A 20,963-nucleotide genomic window follows, 5' to 3' on the forward strand; every position below is an offset into this window, starting at 1 on the left:
TTCTCAAGGTGCGCCTTTATAGGCCCTTCATAACAACGATTTTAAACTCTGTTCTATTGCTAAAGCACTTTTGAAGTTGTCCCTCCATTGGGACAAAACGAGCTGATTTTGCAAAAAGTGCGGAACACGATTAGCCAATAGCGCGAGGGCCACCGTGCGCCTTGCGATCGGTGGCCCTTCGGCCCTCTCATAGTATCCGTGCTCCATAATCTATCATCGATATAGCAGCGGTGAGACTTCTAAGACGAGTTGCATTTCGTAAATATTCAGCGAGCTTCTTAAAGAACAAACTGAAACTAAGCATTAACTTGAGTAGCAAGCTAACGATAGCTTAGTTAAGTGAATTTGCGTATTCAAAAGAATAATTTGTGAATCATTAGTTATGTGATTGTGTCATCAAACCCCAGGCTTGCCAACCCAAGAGTGGGGCAATGCGTGAGATTTGGTTTTGGGGCAATTGATGTATCAATGATAGTATATATAAAATTGTGGAAATTGGGGCAAAAATCTCACGCGTTTTCATTTTTTCTTCGGGGCGATTGCGTGAGTCTCACGCCCAATGCGTGAGGGTTGGCAGGTATGTCAAACCCAGGATACTGTTCATATTTTGCATTATATATTTAGGTTTCCTATCTATTCTGTCCGCGTTGTATCCAATATTAAACAATTGTGCTACGTATTTTGCCAACAAATAAATATGTTTATTTGGTCGTAAGTGAATAAATAAAAGATGGGTAGGCAGGCCTATCTAATGTTGAGCTAGTTGATGATTGTGTGTTACTAGCCATAATTAAGAGATTAGGAGAGAATGTGCTGCTGTCATGCTTTGTAATTAGAACAGAACAGAAAGTTGCTTTTACAATCAAAGGTATGCGCAGAAAAATAAATGAACCAATAGACATTGATTAATTGACCTATTAACCAATTAGCAGCATTTGTATATGTGAGCTTGTAACCAACATAGCATATTTAAATTGGAGTTGTCTGCACCAATATGAAACAACACAACTTCCAATATGTAAATATAAACTAAACTAATATGTCTGTAAATCAGACACAGTAATGTTATGTTTACAAGACACTTTCACAGTAATAACAAGCTATATTTATTATTCAGTTTACAAACTCACAGCCTGAAAAAACACGTTTACATATCTGCCCGCAACATGGCTGCAATTCCCGCTCCGACTACTTACATACATATTCATACGCCAATATAATATTACGCGCGGTAATATAACACTAGTAAATAAAAGCAAATATATATAATAGACATAACATCCTTCTTTTTCTCGATAAAGTTTGTTATGCCACAAATGACAAAATGTGATAAAATATGGATATCTGTGAAACTGTATGTAGTGTAACTGAGTATGAGTATCTCTCGACTGTATATGAGTAAATGTAACGGAGTATTAGTATCACTCGGCTGTATACGAGTATGAGTAGAAGTAAACTGTATGTAAGTGGGAGTTATTTTCCCATGACATAGTCCTCCAGATAGCCTGGTGGCTTTGTGTTTCTCTCTCTTGTCCATCTCGGCTTGGTTGTAGTAGGTGTCTCCTGTGTCGGCTCAGGTTCCAAAGGCGTCTCATCTACAAGATCTGGGAGTGGCGTCTGCTCAGCTAGACTGGATGTACCTGTCTCTTGGCTTTCCGCTTCTTCTCTACCTACAAGAGTATCACTCGGCAGTATGTAGGGTTTAAAACATGTTACATTGCGCTTTAACCTGGACACTCAACAGTCACCTGATTTTGATTTTTTTCTACGACAGTGACTGGAGTATTCTGAAAAGGTGTGTCAACTTTGTTTTAGACCTCCCGCCTCATGAGCACCGTGTCACCTGGTATTATGGATGCAAAATCTGCAGAATTTTTCTGGTCAAAATACAATTTAGATTTAGCTTTGTACTCTTCGTCAGAGTCTCTCACAGCCTGGTCACCAGCATAGATCTCAAATCTGGGAATTTTTGTTCTAATAGTTCTCCCATATAACAACTCTGCTGGCGGTTTGCCAGTGCTAGGATGAGGGATAGACCTATATGCTGCCATGTACTTTTGAACCTCAGGCTTATAATCTCGATTTTGGCTGTAAGCAATCTTTATGCGTTTCATGAGTGAGGAATTTTGTCTTTCAATTTCCCCATTTGCTTGTGGATATCTTGGTGTCACCCTTAAGTGCTCAATGCCATTGTGTTTTAAATAGTCTTGGAATACTTGGGAAACAAACTGGGGTCCATTATCTGACTTCACAGTTTTAGGAAGACCATGTATAAAGAACATAGAATCTGGGGCTAGCACAGTCTTTTCTGCAGTGGTATTTTTGAGGTATGCGACTTCATAAAACCTACTGTAATAGTCCACTGCAACTAGCATAGATTCTCCTGAAGGTAGTGGGCCTAAGAAATCGATAGCCAAGTCCTCCCATGGGCCAGTGGGCAGTTTTGTGGATCTCTAAGGTTCTGGACCGAAACCCCTCTCTGCGATTTGACACTCATGACACGATTTACACAATTTCTCAGCTTCAGCATCTACACCTGGCCACCAAACTTTGCTCCTTAAATTACTTTTTGTACCCACTATACCTAGGTGACCCTCATGGGCGAGAGACAGTACTTGAGGTCTCAGACTTTTGGGAATCACTATTCTAGAGCTTCTGAGTATTACTGAGCCTACACTACACAACTCGGGGGATAGCGCTCGGAAAAGTTTATGACCAGTAAACTGTGACCAATTTCCACTCTCAAGACATGATTTTACTTCCACTAACTCTTTATCTAGATCGGATGCTCTTTCAATCTGTCTAGCAGTTAGAGCTTTGGGGGTGGAATTAACAACTACTGCTCTTACTGACAACTCTTCAAGATCAGCCTTGGACCAATTTTTAGCATTAGAGTCGTGTGATATCAACCTCGAAAGTGGGTCTACAATGTTGTTTTTCCCTTTTACATACACCACATTAAAGTCAAATGGCTGTAGGCGGAGAACCCACCTTTCTATGCGTGCACTAGGTCTTGATTTTCGACCATATATAGCTAGAAGCGGCTCATGATCTGTCACTAGGTCGAATTTAGTACCTATCACATATGGTGCAAACCGTTCACAAGCCCAAACTAGCGCTAAACCCTTTTTCTCCGTCTGACTATATCTGCGCTCAACCTCAGTCAATGAGCGGCTAGCAAAAGCTATGACACCGGGTGCATCACAATGGATTTGAACCAAAACAGCGCCCAGGCCGACAGGTGAAGCATCTGCAACAATCTTGGTCTCTGCATCCTTGTCAAAGTATCCCAGTGTTACGTGTTGAGCAAGGGCCTCTTAAGTTGGTCGAAACTGGCAATCTGCTCAGTACCAAAAATGAAAGGTACATTTTTGCAGGTGAGCCTTCTCAATGGTTCACTGATGCGGGACATATTAGGGACAAAACGACCTAAATAGTTTATAAGGCCTAAAAAACTTCGTACCTCGGAGACATCGCTTAGCTGACTTGCATTTAAAATGGCTGAAACTTTGCCAGCACCAGGGTTCACACCTTCACTGGATAACTTGTGGCCCAGAAATTCAATTTCAGTGGCTCCAAACACACATTTTTCTCGGTTTAATGTCAGCCCTGCCTCTGACAACCGGTTTAGGACCTGTTCTAGTCTGTTGACATGCTCGTTCTTTGTAGAGCCATGCACAACCAGGTCGTCACTCATATTTGAAACTCCTGGTATACCGGACACAACTTTGTATTTCATATTGGTATAACTCAGGTGCGGCATTTATGCCGAACATAAGACGTTTGTACCTATATAGGCCAGTGTGTGTGTTGAAAGTTGTTATACCTCGGCAGATTTCATGAAGTTTTATTTGGTGAAAGCCCCATTTGAGGTCTAGTTTACTGAAAACTTGGAGCCATTCATATCCAGCAACATTTCTTCAATTGTTGGGATGGGGTGTCTTTGCCTTTTGATTGCCTGATTAGCCTGTCGCATGTCTATGCACAAGCGGATGTCACCATTAGGTTTGGGGGTTATGACCACTGGGCTTACCCAATCAGTAGGCTCATGAACCTTTTCAATCACGTCAGCCTCAACCAACTCTTGGAGTTTTTCCTCAACTTTACTTCTCAGCCCAAAGGGTATTCGACGGTAGGGCTGGATCACTGGTTTTACCGACCGATCGATGTACAATTTGATTTCACGATCTTTCAAGAGACCTACACCACTAAAAACTCGTTCGTACTTGTTGCACAAACTTGCATACCCATCGCCTGCACATCTATTTACGTTCGCACCAATCCTGAGCACACTGAGTGACTTAGCCGTTTCTCTACCTAATAGAGCCTCAACATCATGATCTACCACTACAAACTCGGTGTGTATTTCAGTTTGACTATGCCTAGCAAGAGTATCAAAAACACATTACCTTTAAAGGCTTGTCAGCACCATATGCGTAGATTTCTCGATTTTCACCTTTACTTTTACATGAGATGTTTTCACTTTTTGTTCTTTCCCACAAGCTGCGGCTAAGGATATTACAGTCACTGCCGGAATCAACAATAAAAGTCATGTTAACACCATCGACATTTACAACGACTTTGTCAGACTCTATAACACTTGACTTTACTGCAAAAGCATATTGGCTCGCCTGTTGGTCATCACCATCGGCATTTTTCTTGTCAGTGACCTGGTGAACTTGAGTTTTACGTTTCTGTGAATTTCCAGCTGATTTTGGGTGGCTACTAGCTTTTGGCTTAGTTTTTGTTCGGCATGTAACTGCTAAATGGTCTTTCCCACCACACTTTTTACGAGTTTTTCTTTTAGCAGGACACTTGGGATCTGAATCTATATGTCCCTGCTTGCCACACCTATAGCATTCAAGGTTGTAAACTGGTTTAGAAGCTGCCTGTTGATGACTGGGTTTCTGATATTTTACTGTATTGACTTGAACTGGGGCATGACTTATTTTCATCTCTCTAGTCTGTTTTTCAACTGCCTCAAGATTAGCAAAAATTTCTAATAGTTTAGCAAGATCTAAATCCGCCCCTTTACTGAGTAATTTCGACCTTAGAGTATCTGACAAACAACTACTTACTACCTGATCTTTGATTTTTACATTAACATTGTCGTATTCACATCCCTCAACAATAGACCTAAAACGTGCTACATATTGTGCAACAGTCTTTCCAGAAATTTGAGTGGTTTTCCTAAACAAATGTCGTTGGAATGTCGGATTTGGTGCAACAATGTAGTGTCTGTCGAGTGCATTGATGGCCTCCGTATATTGGTCTGCATTACCAGAATTTTCCAGACTCTTAAAAGTTTCTCTGACTTTTGGACCAGCTAAATATAACAACAGAGCACGGCATTTAGTTCTATTTTCAGTTCTAATTGCATTTGCTCCATCATTTGCTTGGTTAGCGACACCCTTACAGTCTGCAAAACATTCGAATTCCTCTAACCAACTTTTCCATCTCAAAGATACAGTACTAGCATCACCATCAGGTTCAAATTTACCTGGCCCCCTCAAATCACCCAAGTCTGCCATGATTTCAAATTTGTGATTTACACCAAAATTGAATTTACTCAAACGACGGTATGACTGTAGACCAGTGCTGACAACTACTACTACAAAGTGTCACTCCAGGATCACAATGCTAAAATTTTTTTGTACAGCTACTTACTACTACTATTAGTATACCTCTTGACTTGTTCGGTTGACTTGAATGATTGGAGTTAATTAAATCAACAACCAATACAATAGTAACTGCTTAATACTTAACTCTTCGCTTTGTTGTTAGTGAATCTCCGTAGGGAATATCTTCATGCTGTTCTTCACGATGATGTTTAATTATCTATTAAACACCATCCCATCCTTGTCGCCAATTGTTATGTTTACAAGACACTTTCACAGTAATAACAAGCTATATTTATTATTCAGTTTACAAACTCACAGCCTGAAAAAACACTTTTACATATCTGCCCGCAACATGACCGCAATTTCCGCTCCGACTACTTACATACATATTCATACGCCAATATAATATTACGCGCGGTAATATAACACTAGTAAATAAAAGCAAATATATATAATAGACATAACAAGTAACATGTGTGTAGGCTTGTCTCTCAACACGCCCCCTCAAGCTGGAGCGACATCTTTCGTTGACGCATATGTGCGACTCTGTCGAGTGGCTTAGTGAATACGTCAGCCATATTATTGTTAGTGTTAAAGGTTGACTTGCTACAAAATTGACATTACAGTTATTTGGTATCCAAAGATTCACCAAGTCTTACTCTGTTGTGTTGTAAGTGCCAAATATGTGGAAATATGCTTTCAAGCTCTTACAAGCTCAAAAATGAAAAGCTGCCGTAGATAGGAATCTCATTATTTCGATGACGTAACCATGAAATTTGGTTATCGTCTTGTCACGTATGTTCTCACGTGAATTGAAAAGCCAATAAAAAGCTCAATATAAAACTTATCGTAGTACTAGTTTATGACAAACACTTCAGGTTTTACCGAAGACCCCGTATCAAATATAGATGCTCGCTGCTTTACAGTCTTGTTTCGGCCTGGGATAATCGTCTAGTCGTAATCTGATCATGTGACCCAATACTTCGCAAATAATTTCTGCAGCGCTTTTCGATTATCACGGGTGACCAACAGGCTCGTCATAATTGCCCGACAATGATATGTACTCCTTCGAGCTAGGGTTAAAGAATTAAATGAATTTTTACGGTAAGTTATAAGATATCAGTGCTAAAAGTGACAGCATTACAATGACGATAAAACAGACGCATAAGAACAATAGACATGGTTTTATTGAATGCGTGAAGTATATTTGTGAAAATATTTCGAGGAATAAGGTTGCAAGAAAGTGTAAACAGAAACCATCTCTCACAACTACATCAACTACAACTTTTGGAAAGGGAATCCAAACTACGGCGGTCTCATGTGGCTGCGATTTTCTGTTCGTTTTTGAGCTTTTAAGAGCTTGTAATCACCTTTCCACATATTTTGCACCTACAACACAACAGAGTAAGACATGGTGAATCTTTTCATATCAAATAACGGTAATGTGAATTTTGTTGCAAGTCAACCTTTAATGTAGGTGTATACAACATCGGTTTGTAGTCTAATAAAGTGATATCGTATGTCTACATGTTTGCTGCGATTGTGATGCTCGTCAGTGTTCTTAGCCAGGGCAATTGCACTGTGATTGTCAACGTAGACAGTTGTCGAGTTATCTTGTTGCATGTTGAGTGAGTTTAGCAATTGTCGTAGATGTATGGCTTCCTTAGTAGCTTAAACCATTGCAATGTACTCGACTTCAGTTGATGATAGAGCTATAGCTGTTTGCTTGTGCGATATCCAGCTGATAGGTGCGGAACTACCTAGAGTAAACACATAGCCTGTGGTTGATCGCCTTTCGTCTAAATCTCCACCCTAATCTGAGTCAGAGTACCCGATTAGTGTAGGATCTGAGGGCTTAAATGTCAGCGTATAAGACTTAGTAGTCTTTAGATAGCGCAAAACTCTCTTAGCTGCTGTAATATGAACATAAGTTGGCTTCTCCAGAAATTGTGATAGCTTTTAGACTATCCAACTTATGTCCGGGCGAGTGCCTGTCATCAAGTAGATGAGGCTTCCGATCACCTGTCTGTATGGATAATTGGTATCTACTTCGTCTCCATCGGTGGCTTTTTTCAAATCAATGGCTTTGTCAGCTGGTGTATTGGCAGATTTGCATTCTGTCATATTGTAGCGTCTGAGAATGGCTTCAATATAACGTTCTTGGCTCATTTGATAATGGCCATTCCTCAGGGAACGGAAATCTATTCCCAGAAACCATTGCAATTATCCTCTATTGTCCATTTTGAATCTCTCATGAAGTGTGTGTATAGTCAATGAGTTCTTGTTTGTTACTGCCGAAGATGATGTCATCAACCCAGAAGAGTATGATGATTTGATCTGAGCCTATGTATTTGTTGTACAAGCAGGGATCAACACTATTAGCAGTATATTCCATAGATTTGAGCTCGTCTGTGAAAGTGGTGTGCCAGTTTCGCCCACTTTGTGTAAGTCCATATTAAGACTTGTTTAGATGACACGTGAGTGGGACATCTCCAACTTGGGCTTTCTCATACCCGGGTGGTTGCTGTATATAGATATCCTTGTCTATGGGTGCGTTAAGGTATGCTCCCTTGACATCTAGTTGGTGTGACTTCAAGTTTTCATTCACCACTTTTTGTAGCAATGTGCGTATGGATGTAAACTTGGTTGTAGGGAAATAAGTCTCGTCGTAATCAATCCCATGCTTCTGTGAGTAACCTCGTGCTACATATCTAGCTTTATACTGGATATCATTTAGTTGTCTGCCTTGTTTGACAGTGAATACCCAACGTCCTTTTGTCTCCTCACGTCCAGCAGGTAGTTGCTTGAGAGTCCATGTGTTATTCGCCTCAAATGTGGATATCTTGGTATCCATTGCTAATTTCCATTGTTTGGCATCTTCTGAAGTAATAGCTTCCTCATATATGTTAGGTATGAGTGGTAGTGTGTTTGTGTTATAAGCATGGTCAGTGTGTGGGTCTGTGAGATACAGATAGTAGTCTGACAGATGTTTTGGAGTTTTCTTCTCCCTGCTAGGCCTTTCATAAGTTTCAGGCTCTAGGTTTGGTGCTAGTTGCTCTTGCTCTGGCCTTTCATGGTTAGCCTGCTTTTGCTTTAGGTCTACAGGCTGTGTTACGAGTTCTGAAACTCTGTTAGGAGGTCCTAAACTAGTAGGTCTCACTGCATTGGCTGGTAGCAATGTGAGGTGAATCATAGGGTTCTGTTCCAATATCTTCATGACATTTTTTGCTCTCCATATTGACATGTATAGTTACATTGCGTGTAGTAGTAACCTTGTTGTCATACAGCACGTAATACCCTTTACTCTGAGTATCAATACCTAGGTAAATACCAATCTGGCCTCGAGCATCTAGTTTTTGTTTGTGTCCATCGACGTAATATGTGCATGTTGAACCAAACTTATGTATTTTGCTCATGTCAGGTTTAGTGTTAGTTAATAGTTTGTATGCTGTGGAGTTTGTACGGCGGTGGTAACTCCTGTTACGTAGGTATTGGGCGTGTTTGACTGCATAAGTCCAGTACGTTTTGGCTATTTTCACTTCTGATATGAGGCATCTAGACATTTCCATTAGGGAATGCCATGCTCTCTCGGATTTACTCTTCTGGTATGGTGTATATGGGACAGTTGTTGTATGTTTGATTTTGTTGTCTAGTAACACCTTTTGAAAAGCGTGACCCATGTACTCTCCCCCGTTGCTGAGTGGAGTTCTTTAACGCTACCTATAGGTGCAACCTCTGACAAGAACTTGCTTAGAGCGGTTTGTGCTTCACTTTTACAACGCAAAAAGTACACAAAAAACATGGTAGAATATTCATCAACAAAGTTTATAATGTACCTATGACCTTCTCTGGAGGTCGGGTCGATTGGACCGCATAAATCAGAGTGTACACGTTCAAGTGGCTTAGTAGCGTACGTGGGATGGTCATCATGTGATTTTGGTATTTTAGTCATTTTGTTTGTGGTGCATGCGGTACAAGTCTTAGTTGGTTTGCCTTGTACTGTCATACCACGGGTAACTGACTGTAAGCTAATAATATCATCATAGTTAGTATGACCTAAAGACACATGCCAATCCTCAATACTCCTAGTGACATTTATTGAGTCATCACAGCTGTCAGTTTGCAAATCATATAGTTTGCTAAGTTTAGTAATGCTAAAGTCAGTGCCATTAGCTGTAAGCGTGGTGTGTTGCCTAGTAAATGTTATTTCAGCACCTGACTGAACGGCTGACTGTACTGAGAAGAGGCTCACCGGGAAGTCTGGAGCTAGCAATGCATAATGAAGAGATATTTTATGCATCTTACCTTCAGAGTCAGCACTGGTGAATTGAGCATTACCTCGAGCAGTAGCAAGTTCATTACTCCTATGTCCATCAGCTAACTGAATGAAGTGTTGCTTTGGATTGAAGCTATCATCATATGATGTAAAGTAGTTGGGATTGTTTACTTTATGGCAGGTTGCGCCACAGTCCACTAATAATCTGTTGCTATTGTCATATCGTGATGTCATAGCATGGTTGACATCTTCACTGTCGATTGAGGTAGTGAACGAAAATTGTGTTGTAGTTTCTTCAGTGACCTTCGCACGTGTGTCAGATGATTTCTCATGCTGCTTTTTTAAGCATATTTTTTCAATATGTCCTGGGGTCTGACAGTATCCACATTGAAGTTTGGCTTTCGATCGGCACTGCGACGATTTGTGATTCATCTTTCCACATGCCATACATTTTTGCTGTGCAGGTTTTCCTGATGCACTTGGTTGTCGTGGTGTGAATGCAGTGTTAGGTTAGGTCTACTACTTGCAGCTAGAGCAGATGACTGCGCTGCTATACGTACGGATTCTGTGTTAGCAAAGTTGTGTACCGCTGCTTTAAACTCTGTAAAAGATTTAACCTTGTCTAGCTGCGTATGTATTGCCACGAACGGCTGAAATGCATATGGTAAACCTTTTAGTATCATTGCTATTATCCAATTGTCTGAGATAGTTTCACCAGCGGATCTAAGTCATATAGCTGCTCTTTCCGCTCTTGTGATGAAATCTGTGATGTCTTCTGTAGTTTTCATGTTTAGTGTGGTTAGCTCTTCATAAAGTGTAAGTACACGCGGTTTCTCTATACTCGCGAAGTGGTTTCTCAACACTTGTAGAGCCTTCCTACCATCATCTTTACTGTCATTCATTATCAGTTGAAGAGACCGTTCGTCAAGAGCTTGGACTAATTCTGCATAATCCCATCTAGTCTTTTCATCATAATCTGTATCATCTTCAACTGCTGACACTTTGGGAAGTATTGCCTTGTGGAGCCCTTTATTTACTGTGTATAACTAGTCTATGAACCTGGTTTCCCATATTTGATATGATGCCTGGTTCCCATTGAAATAGAGTCTGCTCCTGGGCCTATACCTGTGAAGCTAGTTGATGATTGTGTGTTACTAGCCATAATTAAGAGATTAGGAGAGAATGTGCTGCTGTCATGCTTTGTAATTAGAACAGAACAGGAAGTTGCTTTTACAAGTAGAGGTATGCACAGAAAAATAAATGAACCAATAGACATTGATTAATTGACCTATTAACCAATTGGCAGCATTTGTATATGTGAGCTTGTAACCAACATAGCATATGTAAATTGGAGTTGTCTGCACCAATATGAAACAACACAACTTCTAATATGTAACTATAAACTAAACTAATGTAGCCTGTAAATCAGACACAGTAACATGTGCGTAGGCTTGTCTCTCAACAACTAACTCATAGCGTATCTTCGCTATCGTTTGCTCAGATGTTATGTAATTCGCTTCATCTCACTGGCCGTCTAAGTGAAGTTCGTATAGTTCATATCCATCTGGAGGTTTGATTGATTTCTAGTCTTTTCGTGTAACTTCTGCTGTGTTGACATTAGTGTGTCTTTCTGAAGATGGAATCGTTGGTACGTCTAAGCTTCTTCATCTGGTTCAGGTGCATATAGATTAAGTCTCTCAATAAATCATATGTTGCTTTAGAGAGATAGAATAGTTTATAAGCATTGATAGATCAACTTGTTGAAGTAGCCATTGTTGTATTCTCACCTTGTATAGGTATGATGTTATTCTAGTGTCAACTTCTGTATGTATATTGAGTGGAACGTGGCTGGGCAGCCTGAAGAATTCTTCGAGTTAACTTGTAACGCACATCTCTTTTTAGCTGTTGCGTGTCGTCCCATTCTCTGGATTGTGCGGTCTGGTTATTAGCGATTCCAATTGTGGCGATAATAATAATCATATTTATAGTTTCAAAGCGAAACGCAACATCCTCCTTTTCCATGGAAGAATAATACTATGTAGTGTGATGTATCTTTATAACGAAGTAGTGAACGAAAGTTAATACAAACATATATACAAGTCGCGGTATTGTCAATTTACATCTCGTAGTCCTTGAAGCGGACAAGTAGAGTACCTCTAGATTGTCGAACGGCCCTAGTTGTAGCTGTCCTGGATGGTGTAGTGGGCGGCAGTTGACGTTGAGCTGTCGATGGGTTTGCAGGTGGTTCCATAAGCGAGCTGTTGAGAGTAGAGTTCTCAGTAGGTATAAACGGCTCTGTGTCGTCTTAGCTAGATGTTGGTGTGGTTGTTGGTTGCTCTAGGCTCTGCATTAATATAGTTGGTGTTTTGTTGGTCTTCAGGTGTATTGTGTTTCTCCTCACCAAACTTTTGCCAGTATCAACAATATTAGACCTTGGCGTGGAATGAGTAGCAATTACTTGTCCTGCAGACCACTTTTTCTCTTGATCTGTTCTCACGAGCACTGGGGTATTAGGTTGTATGCCAGGCAAAGCTTTAGCATGGTTGTACTGGTTGTACTGATCTTTAGCTAGCTCCTGCCGTTTGCACAGCATCTCAAATGGAGCAACTACTGTAGGTTTCAGCGACTTTGTAGTTATAGGTAATCCAGTTCTCAATGTTCTACTAAATAGCATTTCAGCAGGACTGTACAGGCATCCAGACAGCGCAGCTTCCCGATAAGCTAGAAGTGAGCGATAGATGTCCTCTGCAGAGTTTTCACACTTTTTCATGAACTGCTTTATAGTCTGTACATAGCGTTCAGCCAGTCCGTTAGACTGGCGGTGATGTGGACTAAAAGTGACAATAGAAAACCCCTAATCTCTAGCAAACTCCTTCATATCATAGCTTCTAAAAGGCATGTTATCAGCCATAATTGACTTGGGCATGCCATGCGCAGCAAATATTGATTTGAGAGCTAATATCACCTGGTCTGCAGTCTTTCACCTCAGCATTCTAAGTTTGAAAAAATCAGACATACAATCAACAACCACTAAGTAGTTGTTTCCTTTAAACTCTAGGATATCCATGGCTACTGTATACCGGGGTAGTTCTGGAACTTCATGTGGCATCAGAGTCACTCTTGTTTGTCTGTTGGCGAATACAGCACAATCATGACAGGAACTCACTTTTGACTCAATATCTTTATTCATGCCTAGCCAATAAACTGTTCTTTTAGCACTATCTTTGCATTTTGCATTCCCAGGTGGCCTTTGTGAATCATTTCAAACACTTTTCTCTGTGCAGATGCTAATATGACAAAACATTCACCTAGATACAGGAAACCATCTGATTCATATAGCTCATCACTAATGTGCCAGTATGGATGAAAATTGCAGGGTGCATGCCTTTTGTAAGGCCAGTTCCATCCATCTTGACACAGCAGTTTCAGCTCAGCCATAGTCTGGTCATCAGCATAAGCTCTGGAAAGCCAGTCTGACATATCATCATCTATTTCTAATGAGTGCACCATCACTATCTCATCCTCAATATCTACTAGTCCAGATGGGATGTCCTTCATAAAAGCTCTAGATAAAGTGTCAGCTGAATAAAGATACTTTCCAGGCACATAAGTAACCTTGGCAACACAGTATCGCTGCAGTCTGATCAGTAGTCTTTGTAGCCGTGGCGACGCCGTTTGAAGTGGCTTCTTTATGGTGGGTAGTAAGGGGCTGTGGTCTGTTTGAATGGATATGGGATGACCATACAACTAGCTGTGAAAGTACTCACATCCAAATACCATAGCCAGAAGCTCTTTCTTGATTTGTGGGTAATTTATTTGAGCTGGTGTGAAAGCCTCTGATCCATACGCCACAGGTCTTCCTTCCTGAAGCAATACAGCACCTAAGCCATACTGTGATGCATCCACTTGTAAACTAGCTTTTTGTTTACATCAAAGTACTTGAGAACCTGGTTACTAGACAGTATATTTTTGATGGCATCTATAGCATCTTGTTGCTCCTATTTCCAGAACCAAGTTACATCACTCTTAAGCAGGCTGCGAAGAGGCTGTGTCAGTGTTGACAAATTGGGTATATAACTGTGAAGAAAGTTGAGTGTTTGTAAAACTCTCTGTACACCATTTTTATCAGTTGGGTTTAGCATCTCTGAGATAGCACGAACTTTCGCTGGATCTGGTTTACGTCCCTCCACTGATACAATATGTCCTAGATAAGCTACCTCAGACCGATTCAGTTGAACAATTGTTGTAACAACAACAATTGTAACAATTTTCTCAAGTTAATGTCATGTTGTTCCCGTGTCTCTCTCCCGTGCCACAATGAGGTCATCAAAGTATATCGAGCCAGGAAAATCACCAAATATCTGTTCCACACATTTTTCAAAAACTTTCAGCAGGTGAGTGGAGTCCAAATGGCAGTCGTCTGTAGCAATACTGGCCAAAAGGAGTGGTGAATGTTGTAAGCAAACAGCTCTGTTCATCCAGAACAATACGCCAATATCCATGCTTCATATCAAGAATAGTGAAGTATTTCATTTCAGCAAACTTGAAAGCTGTGTCTTTTAGCGTTGGAATCTTATGATGTTCTCTCTACACTGCTCTGTTCAGATCTCTGGGGTCGAGACAAATCCTCACTGTATCGTCCTTTTTCTCTAGACGCACAATTCCACTCACCCATTTAGTAGGTTTTTTTTACTTGGGAGATAACACCCATGGCTTCCATTCTACCTAGCTCTTCTTTGACACGATCCAGCATGCTTATAGGTACTCGTTTTGGCGGGTGAATTACAGGCTTCACTGATTCATCCACAGAGATTGTGTACTCCCCATCCAGACGACCAATGCCTTTAAAAACATCAGGAACTCATTCAATATATCACCAGAGGTTATCTCATTTAGACGGTTTATCAACCCTAGTGACTCACTAGCTTCCAAACCAAGAATTGATGCAGATTGCCTTTAACCACTTCAAATCTCAGCTGTTGTGAAGCAGAACTACTGTTTGATCGACGAACTAGCATCGAAATATTAGCCCAAGTTCTCAATTACAGTCTTGTTGTATCCTAGCCACCTCACTTTTGATGGTTTTACCTCAGTACCAAGTTTTTTGACAATCCTGTCAGTGAGTGTATTTGCCTCAGCACCGGTGTCCACCTTGAAGGATACATTTGCTTCAGAACCAATATCCATGTCTACAACCCAAAACCTTTTCCTGATATCCGAGTCCACAGTGCCAATAAATAGGGTAGACACTGGCCGATCAACTTGCTCCCCTCCTGCTTCAACCACTTGAACCTCTTTCTTAGAGCACATCTCTGCAAAGTCATTTATTCCATTACACTTTTTACATCTCTTTCCATAGGCAGGCCATTTGCCATAGACATACCATTTGCCATAGACATGTTCATATGAACAAAACCTACATTCAATCTTCTTTGGTTCATCACTTGCTGGTTTATGACCAACAACAGCTATCTGTCGTGAGCTTTGAGTGGTCTTGTCTTCATCAGCTACTATATTCAACTGAGCATCAGTGATTTCTGTAGCCGTAATATCTGCTATGGCCCGCTCAAGAGTTCTAGTGTTATCTCTCAACAGCCTTCCCTTCAGCTTGACAGAAGATAATCCAAATACCAATCGGCACAATAACATTTTAGACAACTAATTGAGGGAAATCACATTTGACAGCCTGCAACTTGAAATGTTTCAAGTAAACATCAATGGGCTCACCCTCATTTTGTGACAAAGACCAGAATAAATACCACTCATATAGCTCATTCTTTCTAGGGTTACAGTAGTCATCAAACATCTCCAGGACATCTTTCAAAACCGCTTCGCTCTTACCTGTTGGTCTTCCAACTGAGCAAACATTTCATTCGCTTCATCACCAGCAACATGCAAAAAGATGGCAATTTGTCTTTGTGAGATAGCAGCATTACCTGGAAGTTCTGACCTGTATCCGCAGCCTTCACTTCCAGAACCAAGTTTACTGCTAACAGGTAATTATCAAAATTCCTTCTGAATCTCTTCCAGTTGTCTGAAACATTGCCTTCAAATGACATCTCAGCAGGCTGCTTCAATCCTTCCATCTTAGCAACAAACTAATACACATATAGTTGACAGAACAAACAATGTTGCTACAGCAAGAATAATGTTAGTTAATATTAGTAGAAGTAGGTCCGCGATCTCGATTTTGTTATGTCAGCAGCTGTTGTCCGTGAGTCTCTCGAGAATCCTTGACATCAGATGCTGTTGTCATAATCATCTATAACTAAGATCGTGCTGCTACCATGTTGTATTCTCACGTTGTATAGGTATGACGTTATTCTAGTGTCAATTTCTGTATTTATATTGAGTGGAATGTGGCTGGCCAGACTGAAGAATTCTTGGAGTTAATTCGTAACGCACATCTCCTTTTAGCTGCCGTGTGTCGTCTCGTTCTCTGGATCGTGCGGTTCGGTTATTAACGATTTCAATTGTGGTGATATCAATAATTATATTTATAGTCTCAAAGCAAAACACAACAGCCATGAATCATTGGTGGGCCACTGGCTGGCAGCAGAGTAGGGAATTGCTGGTGAATGACTAATATTTTCTACTTGGAAAGAACCCGCCTGATATATTTGTTATGGTTCTTGACTTTATTTTGAGAACAAAAAACGTGAAACGAAATGTAATATAACATGAGATCGTTGTGAGAAAAAATGAAACAAAATACAATTGACCAATCAGATCATAACATAAAATGAACATTAGTCAGTGTAAAGTGTTGCTCTAATTTGATAGTATGTAAAAAATGCGTGTTACAGTTTGAGAACATAAACCGGAAGAGAGCGGTCTTTTCATTTATTCTCGTAATCTTTGATAACATAAAAATAACAATAATATAGTGCGATTTAGCGCATGTACCGAAACTAGTGGTGTAAAGATATATATGCGTAATACCAAACATTCCCCGTGGTTTGAAAGTGTGTGTGGTTATGGTAGAATATAGTCCTTCATCCAAGTGGGCGATTTGCAGTTTTTGGTTGAACGTCTTAGGTTGGCAGGTTCATTATTGTTACGGTTGGAATGTTCAGTTTCAGTGTGGTTGCTAATGGAAGTTTCCGTGTCGCGACTAGCGTTATCAGGCATGGTTTGTAGCCTTGGCACAGTTTTAGTGTGGTTGCTAATGGAAGTTTTCGTGTCGTGACTACTGTTCTCAGGCATGGTTTGTGAAGTTGCTAATTCAGGTTCTGCGGGTGCACTATGTTCTGATAGTAGTTGTCTAATGTCCTGCCTATTCCTGCGTGCTAGGTCGTTGTCGAGTTGTACGACATACGATCGACTGGTCAATTGTTTGTCGATCTGTGCCTCTCACCATTGCTGTTCGTGGTGTCTCCACCCTCTAACCAAGAATGGCTGACCTTCCGCTAATGGTGTAAGATCTCTGGCTTTAGCATTGTAACTGTCTTGACACTTTTGATTTCTGGTTTGTTTCTCCCAATATCCATTGTTTGCTACCGACCCAATACAATGTGGCAGCACTGACCTGGTTGGTCGGCCGATTAGATGCTGAATTGGGCTTGTGGTAATATTCTCTTTTGTTGTGTTTCTGTATTCTAATAGCGCTAGTTCAGGCTCAGCACATCTGCGCAGTATCTTTTTGATGATCTTCACAGCTGATTCTGCTTTTACATTTGATTGTGGGTAATAGGGTGAGCTAGTAGTGTGTTTAAAGTTCTGGGTTTAGCTGAAAGTAGCAAACTGGTTAGATGTGAATTGAGGTCCATTGTCAGTTACAACCTCTTCAGGAACGCCTGGTCGTCCAAAGCAGCTTTTGGTGCGTCGAGTTACAGTCTCAGCAGTTTGGTTATATAGTAGCTTGTACTCTAAATAGTCAGAGGTATAATCAACAATGGCAAGGGAATGTGCATTGTCGTTTTCAAACAAGTCGATCCCTACCTTAGTCTATGGTTGGATGGGAATTCGGTGATTGAGTATTGTCTCTCTTTGCTGTTGAGGAGCGTCCTTCTGGCATTGAGGGCAATTCGCAATATAGTCTGTAATATCATTGCTGATACCTAGCCAAAAGACGGCGTGCGAACACATCAAAGTGTTGAATTTATACTTTTGTGCCCAGTCCGCATGAGTTTAAGGAATGGTCATCGCAACACCTTCAGTATAATTGCTCGTTGTACTTTGAGTACAATGTTGTTCTCAATGGTTAATCCCTCTCTAAAATGATAATATTTGTCATACGTAGTGCATTTAGGAGCATTCCAGCCACAGTTGATAGGTTGTTGGAGTGTTTTGATCTTATTGTCCTGTGAAGTAACTGTTCGGATTTCATGAGTCAAGTCAGGGAGACAGGGGAGTCAGTCGCTTGTAGGTCAATCTGAATGATGTGTTCGGGTAGTCTCTGGTGGTTTGTAAGTTCTGATAACTTGAAGATACTTAACTTGAAGATAACTTAAGATAAAGTTCTGTAACTTCTGATAGTAAGTCAGCAGTCACCTGTTCAGTCCCTTTTCGCCAAATCGCTTTCATGTTAGGGTAGCGTTGCAGGTACAGTAACATTGCCTGTAGTCTCTTTGAAGCCTTATGTATGAACTAAAGGTTTATGGTCCGTGTGGATAGTTACATTACAATGTCCAAAGATATACTGGTCAAAATGTTCTGTGCTAAATACTGTACCCAGGCATTTGAGCTCAAGCAGTACATAATTCTGTTCTGAATCGGTCAAACTGCGGAACACATATGCTACAGGTTTGCCTTCTTGCATAAGATCTGCCCCAATTCCGTCTGTACAGTGATAGGTTTGTTGCAGTCAAGGTACTGTAAAGTTTTGGAGTCTGTTAGCAAAATCTTAAGTTGGTTGAAAGCATTTGTTTGGTCATCAGTTCGTTGAAAGTTATGCCCATTCACTCCATTGTCATGTTTGAGTAAACGTTGTAGTGGTTCAAAATATGCAGCCAAGTTGTTGATGAATTTAGACATATGTGACACATTCCCTAGAAAACGTTTCACGCCTTGCTGGGCTGTTGGTGGTTTCATTCTACTGATAGCAGCCACTTTGTTAGGATCAGGTCGAAACCCCGCTGTTGTGAGTAGGTGTCCAATGTATGGTAGTTCATCTTGAAGGACTTTGATTGGGAAGTTTGGAAGTTGACTTTGAGTTTGAGTCCAGTTTGCCCAGCACGCCCAAATTGGACTTGTAAGTCATCAGCCACTACCGTTATGTCATCTAGTCCTACGAGAGCCTCCTTCAGTCATCTTTGAAATTCCTCTGGCGCTGAGGCAATTCTGAACGGCATCCTCAGGTACTTATATTTTCTTTTGGGAGTCTAGAAAATGGTCAGATCAGTACATTCGTCAGCCAGAGGAATTTGGTAAAACCCTTCTTCAGCATTGCATAGTGAGAAATATTTGGCGTTGTTAAGGTATGGTAAGATGTCATCTAGAGTTGGCATAACAGATTGATTGTGTTTAATACATTGGTTGAGGTTTTGTGGATCTATACATATCCTGATCTTGCCGTTTGGCTTGCGTACATGCTGTAAATGGCTGATCCATTCAGTTGGTTCATCCACCTTAGCAATGACTCCACGCTGCTCCAGTCCATAAATGGCATCAATGAGGTCATCTTTCATAGACAATGGCACTTTACGAAGGCGTACTTGTATGGGTCGAGAGTCGGGTGTGAGTTCTATTTTATACTCTTGTTTGAGCTTTCCGAGCCCAGTAAAAATGTCATCATAGTCCGTCAGTAACGTGTCAATGTGTTCCTCAGTAGTTGTAGAGTTAACATTCTCTTAATTGTCCTTTGGTACCAATTGAAGTAGGTTGAGTTCTTAGCACGCCTTCCAAGATAAAAGACTGTGCTGCCATGTTTTAACAATTAGAATTTTCAGAGTCATGTACTGACCCTGTTTGTTTTGTAGTAGGATATGCGTCCAGCCTAAAGGAGTACAAGTACTTTGGTCATACAAAGTCAGAATTGTCTTAGTAGGCTCTATTCTTGGTCTGCCTAGTTTGTCATAGTCATTTGAGTTTAGGGTATTGCAAGAAGCTGCTGTGTCCAGTTGAAATCCTAGTCTGCACTCATAATCAGTTCCAATCGGTTTGGTCAAAGGAGTAGCTAGTAGTTTATGGTCTCGTACTGATATAAATATAGCACTTACATTGTTTAGTTAAACATCATCGTCTGATGAGCAATTTCTAGTCGCATGATTGGCGGTCTCTGGGTGCTTGTCAATGTGGTTGGATGAACGTCTCTGGGATCTGCAGTAGGCAGTAAAGTGGTTGAACCTCTTGCAATAGTTGCACGTTTTGCCATATGCTGGGCATGACCGCGGCGGGTGAGCTTCCTCACAATTTCTACAGTTTGAGTTCATTGACAGTCTTGTGGTGTTTGTTTTACTGAAGCAAGAAGTGTCCGTCAGTCTGGGTTTGTCAGTCTTACACTCAGCGGCGTTCGCATGTTCTGTTGATGGTTCTAACTTCGCAGTCATAAATCTGTAGTCAATAGCGGTCATCTCCTCACGTCTACATAATTCAACAGCTCTGTCTAAGTCAGTGTCATTTAAATCAAAAAGTTTGTTTCTTGTCATTGTCAATACTTAATATGAGTGCTTGCAGCACTAGTCTGTCATATAGTTCCTTCAAGTCACATAGTTTTGCAATAGCATGTAGTTCAGTGAGGAATTCTTGTATCGCCTTATTCCCCTGTTTTAATGTCAGCAATGAGTGTGTCTTGGCTACGAGATTGATTTTCAGTTTGCAGTAATGATAAAATTTCTTTATGACTTCGCTGTGAACTAATTTGTCAGTAGCGTTTGTCTAATTAAAATAATCATATACTTGATTGCCTCTACGACCTATAGTTCTCAATAGGTAAGCAGTCTTGATTTTGTTCTCAGCGTTGTCCTTTGATGTTGCCATGAGAAAAAGTTGGAAATCTCATTTAAAGATCTGCCATTCTTCGGTTAAGTTAGGGCAATCGGCCAGTGGTTTTGGTGCTAACAGTTGCTCCATAGTGTGGTGTATTGATCTCTGTAAGTTTTAAGGTCGCTTCCTCACTTGTGGCA

At 40.7% G+C, this 20,963-nt stretch overlaps 1 protein-coding gene across 1 annotated transcript in view; it reads left to right on the top strand.

Moving 5' to 3' along the window:
- The first annotated feature begins 459 nt into the window (after positions 1-459).
- The window catches only part of LOC137396544 (glycosyltransferase 1 domain-containing protein 1-like), a 50,160-nt gene continuing 29,656 nt past the window's right edge, over positions 460-20,963 (top strand). The window contains exon 1 of the mRNA XM_068082859.1: positions 460-577. The gene's annotated coding sequence lies outside the window, so the exon portion shown is untranslated. The remainder of the gene's footprint in view (positions 578-20,963) is intronic.

Source organism: Watersipora subatra, chromosome 1, assembly GCF_963576615.1.
Source record: "Watersipora subatra chromosome 1, tzWatSuba1.1, whole genome shotgun sequence".
In the NCBI taxonomy this organism is placed as follows: Eukaryota; Metazoa; Bryozoa; class Gymnolaemata; order Cheilostomatida; family Watersiporidae; genus Watersipora; species Watersipora subatra.